We start from the raw sequence: 5743 nt of genomic DNA on the forward strand, positions 1-5743 counted from the left end.
AATTTGTGAAAAGCTGGAATTTCACCAGATGGAAGAAATTCTCATGCGGCCAGATAATTTATTTTTATTTTTATTTTTTTGTGCGTGATTCCTTTTTTGTGGGGGTTGGAGACAGGGTCTCACTGTGTAGTTCAGACTGCCCTTGAACTCACTTTGTAGCCTAGATTGGCCTGGAACTCACAGGGATCCTCCTGGCTCAGCCTCCAGAGTGCTGGGATTACAGGTGTGTGCCACCACACCCGGCTGCTTGAGGTTTTGTTTTCAGGATGTGATTTTAGAGTTTAAGCCTCTTAATCTTTTAAGATTCAGGATTATGGCATTTGGGATTATGATCACTATCATTTTCCAATGGTAAAGTACTGAGGGATAAGACTTCAACGTGTGAATTTTGGAGACATATTTCAACCCATAACAATCAATTATGCCAAGAAATATAGGTGGAGATAAATTGTGTGACCAAGAAAGGAGTTTTTTAAAAAGACAAACCAGGGCCGGGGATTTAGCTCAGTGGTGCCACTGCCTGCCTCAAAAGCTCGAAGAACCGAGTTTAATCCCTGATATCAAAACCGCCCCCCCCAAAAACCAAACTAATCTTGTGTGTGTGTGTGTAACTTTTTTTTTTTTTTTTTTAAAAACAGCATCTTGCTTTGTAGTTCAGGCTGGCCCTAAACTGACTCTATAGCCCAGGCTGGCCTCAAACTCGAGGCAGTCCTCCTGCCTCAGCCTCAGTGCTGGGATTATAGGTCTGTGCCACCATGCCAGGCTTCAAACTAATCTTAACCTGGCAACATTTTTCCAGAAATATTTCTAATCATAAGAAGTTTATTTTTTTTGTATTAGTGGGAATTGAACTGAAGATGTGTTGAGTTATATCCACAGTCCTTTTTAATTTTTAAATTTTGAGATGGGGTCTTGCTAAACTGCCTAGGCTGGTTTTGAACTTCTGATCCTTCTCCCTCAGTTTCCTGAGTAGCTGGGATTATAGATGGGTGCTACCACACCCAGCTGGGAACAAGAACATTTGAAGGGAAATGAAAGTAAAATGCCTTGAAAGAGCTGGGCGTGGTGGTGCATGCCTGTAATCCCAGAGGCTGAAGCAGGGGGACTGCTGCAAGTTCAAGGCCGGACTGGGCTACATAGTGAGACCCTATCTCAAAAAACAAAAAAACAAAACAAAATGGCCTTGAAAGACAAATCATGCCCAGAACTCCTTTGACACATATTTTCATGACAGGAATGATCATGAAATCTCTCTCCTTCATTCTGTGAGGAAAAGAATATATATGTTAAATGCAGCAGAGAATCTCTCTAGGTGATGGAGAGCAAAGGTGGATCAAACTCCCTGGTGAGTTTGACCAATACATAGCAGTGTGTTTAGAGAATTCAAGATGTAATTCCTAATGTGGGGTGCATTAGCTTTCTGTGGGGATAAAATACCCGCCAGAAACAACCCAACAGACAGAAGATACCCAGTTTAGGGTTAGTGCCAGGGTGTGTTGGAACAGTGTCTTACCTCTTGGCAGCCTGGAAGCAGAGAGAGAAAGAGCCAGAAAGGAAGGGGGCATCTCCTCCTCAGGTAGCCATGGCCTCATCTGTACCACCAGCTGGGGACTCATAGGAGAGAGAACACTGGCCCTGAGCTGCTACATTTGCAATCCATAAATCTGAGAAAAAATCCCACATTTGTAATGATAGAATTTATGTGAGATTAATGCTAGTCTTGGTGTCCCACTTAGTATGAAAGTTGTTACATTTCACTGCAAGAACAGTAATAATAAGATGCTCCCAGGGTGGGGGCATCTAGTATGATGTTAGAGACCAGGAGTGGTAGCAATCCCAGCAACAGATAAGTTTCATCCAATCATGCCTTTAGGTAAATCATGCATTTCAACTGTATATAAGGGAGTTGCATTGGGAAGCCACAGCGGGTTAATCCAGAGCAGAAATCCAACCACTCCTCTGCTTGGTGTAGAGCCCAGGATTACACCATTTGATTTCTACTGAGACAGAGGTAAGCTTCCAGAATGGAGGGAGCTCTCCAGCTCTGTGCATGTGTGTAGGCATAGTTACTGGGGGTTAGTTACAAACTGATGGGGCGCCCTGGTCTGTGACAACTGCTTCGAATCAGCTCAGGGTTTGATGTTGTGGACTCTGTGTGAAGTCCTGGAATTACTGAAAGAGATGTCTGGGTAAATCTTTGGATATGGCTTTGGCATCTTACCAATGTCATGTTTCTAGTGATTCATTTTTATTGTGTCTAATGGAAGTATTGGTCTGTGGTAGATTAGAGTGAAGGTGGTTACTAAACTTTAAAATGTGACTATCAACTATAGGAAATTTCTTATGCACAAGGGATATGTTCCAAAATCTGTATGGATACCTGAAGCCAGGGATATACTGAACCCTACATATACTTGACTTTATTCCCGGCATAGATCTTAGTGTCCTCAGCACACTGTGTTGTCTTTTCCTACTAAGTCAAGTACTTCCACACTTTTATTTAAAGGAAGCACTTTATGTTTAGTCTTTGCCATATCTGAACCACTGGCATACTGTACTTGCACTTTGGGGCTATTATTGAGAAAAGTGAGAAGTACTTGAGCACAAGTATGTTGTTAGTTGACAATGGAGATGGTAATTGAAGGGGTTGTTTTGTGACTAATATACAGGCAGCTTATATAGCACAGATTCACTGAAAATAGTGCCAATTCAGTCCAGACTGAATAGAAGGGGACAACACAAGATTTTCACCATGATACTCAGAATAGCTTGCAATTTAAAAGCTATGAATAATGTGTTTCTGGATTTTTTTTTTTTTGCTGTTTTATTTTTTGAGACAGTTTTGCTATGTAGTTCAAGCTGGGACTTGAACTCACTATGTAGCCCAGACGGGCCTTGAACTGAAAGCAATCGTCCCGCCTCAGCCTCCTGAGTGCTGGGATCACAGGTGTGCACCAACACACCTGGCTTTATTTTCCATTTAATAGTTTCAAATCATGGCTGACTGTGGGTAACTGAAACTATGGAAGGCAAAGCCTTGGTTAAGAGGAGATCACTGTATTAGCAGCCCTTTCTTGCTTATCAGGTGCCAGGAATGGGTTGAAGGGCTTCCTGCATGTTAACTCTGAGCTTTATTACCACTCTGGGAGCTGGGTGTCCTTAGTGATCCTAGAGAGAGCCATGACCCAAATGGCAACCTGATGAATACCGTGCATGGCTCACAAACCTTGTGATGTCTGACTGCACAGCAGAATCTCAGCAGCTTGTCTTTGAATCCCAAGGTCTTAACCATAGCAGTGAACAGCTCTGTCTATGTGAGGTTAAGGCGTGTTTCCAAGTGTGACCCGTGTGGCCTGTGTGTTGTGGCCGAAGGAAAGATGGGAGTGCAGGAGGAGAAAACTTGTTAAGTCCAGGTGGGAGAGGGCAGAGGGAGAACCAGCCAAAACCTAAAATGGACCTGAAGGGTTAGGGCTGGCCCAGGAAGGAGTTGAGGGACAGTGAAGGCCTTGTACTTTTCCCTGAGGGCAAGTTCGAGCCCTGGAGGGAGTGAAGTAGGGTGTGACTTGAACAGATTAACATCTCAGACCCAGTTTAATTAGAAGACTTGTGATAAGAGGATTAGGGAAAGACAAGAATGTTTGCAGGGTGGGTTAAGGGAATTATCTGTAGTTGGCAGTCTGCTTAGACCTAAGATTAACAAATGAGTCATGAAGGGATACCAACAAACAAAAGTCAGATGTTCATGTGGCCATGTGTCACTCCCACCAAACACCCTCATTTTCTGATTTTATGGCATGAAATTTCTCCTCTCTCTCTCTCTCTCTCTCTTTGGTAGTAGTCAGGACTGCATCCCAGGCCTTCACACATCTCCATCCCTTTTAAAATTTTTTTATTTTTTACTTTTAGTTTTGATACCAGGGATCAAACTCGGGTCCTAGAGCTTGTGAGGCAGGCGGTGGAACCCCTGAGCTAAATCCCCGGCCCTTTCATTTTTATTTTGAGACAGGGTCTCACCAAGGGGTCAAGTTGCCCTGGCTGGCCGTCAGCTTATACCTTGTCTCAGCCTTCTAGAGTACTAGGATTTCAGGCATGTGCCACCTCAACTGTCTGCTGTAGAAAAAAAGAACTTTGAAATATTAACCATATAAAATGGGGAAAGGAAAAAAAAATAGAGCAATGTTTAAAAGGAGGATTAAATCTTTCGTCTATTGGACATTTCACACGATGAGCTGCTAGTTGCTCGGGTCTCAGATCAAGTTTGAGCAATGCAAACTCCGTCTCACCTCTTCTAGAGATGCATTGTGGAGGGAAACACAGGATTTTCAGACTGATAAACAAAATTGTAACTTTGGTAAAAGCTGGGAAGAAAAGAAATGTTGATGTAGTTTTCAGGCCAAACAAAGGTGACATTTGTATGGGTTCTGGCCTGGCCTTTTGATTTCATTTACTTTTTTACTCCCCCTTCAATATTATTTTCTTTCCTTCTCCCTCAGCTTTACTGAGATATAAATGATAAGCAAAGATTGTGTAAATTTGTTATACAACATAATATTTAATGTACAGATGCATTGTGAATTGATTGAATGAAGGCAATTTATGTATCTATTACCTTAGCTGCCCTTTTGTGTGTGTGGTTAAACACTGAAGATCCATTTCTTTCAGCAAACAAAGTATACAGGACATTGCTACAGTCACCAAGAGTACATAAGATCCCAGAGCTTATCCATCTTACAGCTGAAATGTGAACCCTTTGACCAACATTCCTCATACCTCCAGACCCTAGAATCCCATTTCCACTCTTTTTTTAAAATTAATTTTATTGGTACATTTTAGGTATATAATATAATGACATTCATCATTGGGAATTTGCACCTTTACGTAATCTATTTTGGTTCTTATTTTTCCCCTTCCCCTGCCCTCCCTTCAACCCCTCCATCCCTCCCTATTTACAAAGACTTTGTTTCCATTTTTTCATTTCTCATATAAATTCCATTCCCTTCTTTCCTTTCCCCTACCCCTCCCACTTCCCCTCCCCTCTGCCCCTTTTCTCACCATTTCACATTTCCATTCTTTCTTTCTGTGAGTTCAAAGATTCTGCATATATGTGAGACTGCACAATATTTTTTTCTTTCTGTGTCTGCTTATTTCACATACCATAATACCAAGTACTCAAGATTTGCTCATGTTGTGAAAAATGGCAGTGCATCTTTTTAAAAGGCTGAATCCTATTCTATTGCATATATCTCCATCAATATAGATATTTCCAGATCCTTCGGTTCATGAGCATGATGATTGGGTATTCATGCTGTATGCGTAAGATGTGCCTTCCTCAAACCTTGTTACGACATTGGCACATTACCCATCTGATCTGAAAAAAAATAGATTATTTCCAGAAAATCTTTATTCATTTATCAGGCGAGGGTCAAAATTGTTTCTACATTGTGTCTATTGTGAATTATCCAGTTTTTCTAATTTATTTTCTTATAATTAAAAAGTGTGATGATTAATCCTGATTGTCATCCTGACTGGACTAAGAGACACACATCTGGGCTTGTCTGAGTGTCATGGTGTGCCCTCAGGGATATGGGGTACCTGGCTCCTCGCTCTTGGGCTCTTCCTGCTAGGCCCTTTGGCAATAGTTTCTTCCCTTCCTTCCTTCCTTCTTTCCTTCCTTCCTTCCTTCCTTCCTTCCTCTCTCTCTCTCTCTCTCTCTCTCTCTCTCTCTATATATATATATATATAT

General features: G+C 41.7%; 1 non-coding gene across 1 annotated transcript; it reads left to right on the plus strand.

Moving 5' to 3' along the window:
- The first annotated feature begins 5267 nt into the window (after window positions 1-5267).
- On the plus strand, window positions 5268-5369 carry LOC147821311 (small nucleolar RNA U13). The gene has a single exon (XR_015447356.1). It is a non-coding gene; the product is annotated as a small nucleolar RNA U13 (small nucleolar RNA).
- Window positions 5370-5743: the final 374 nt, after the last annotated feature.

The sequence above is a fragment of the Heterocephalus glaber genome, unplaced genomic scaffold, assembly GCF_053883595.1.
Source record: "Heterocephalus glaber isolate CG9 unplaced genomic scaffold, H.glaber_assembly_v1.0 deba00001745, whole genome shotgun sequence".
NCBI lineage: Eukaryota > Metazoa > Chordata > Mammalia > Rodentia > Bathyergidae > Heterocephalus > Heterocephalus glaber.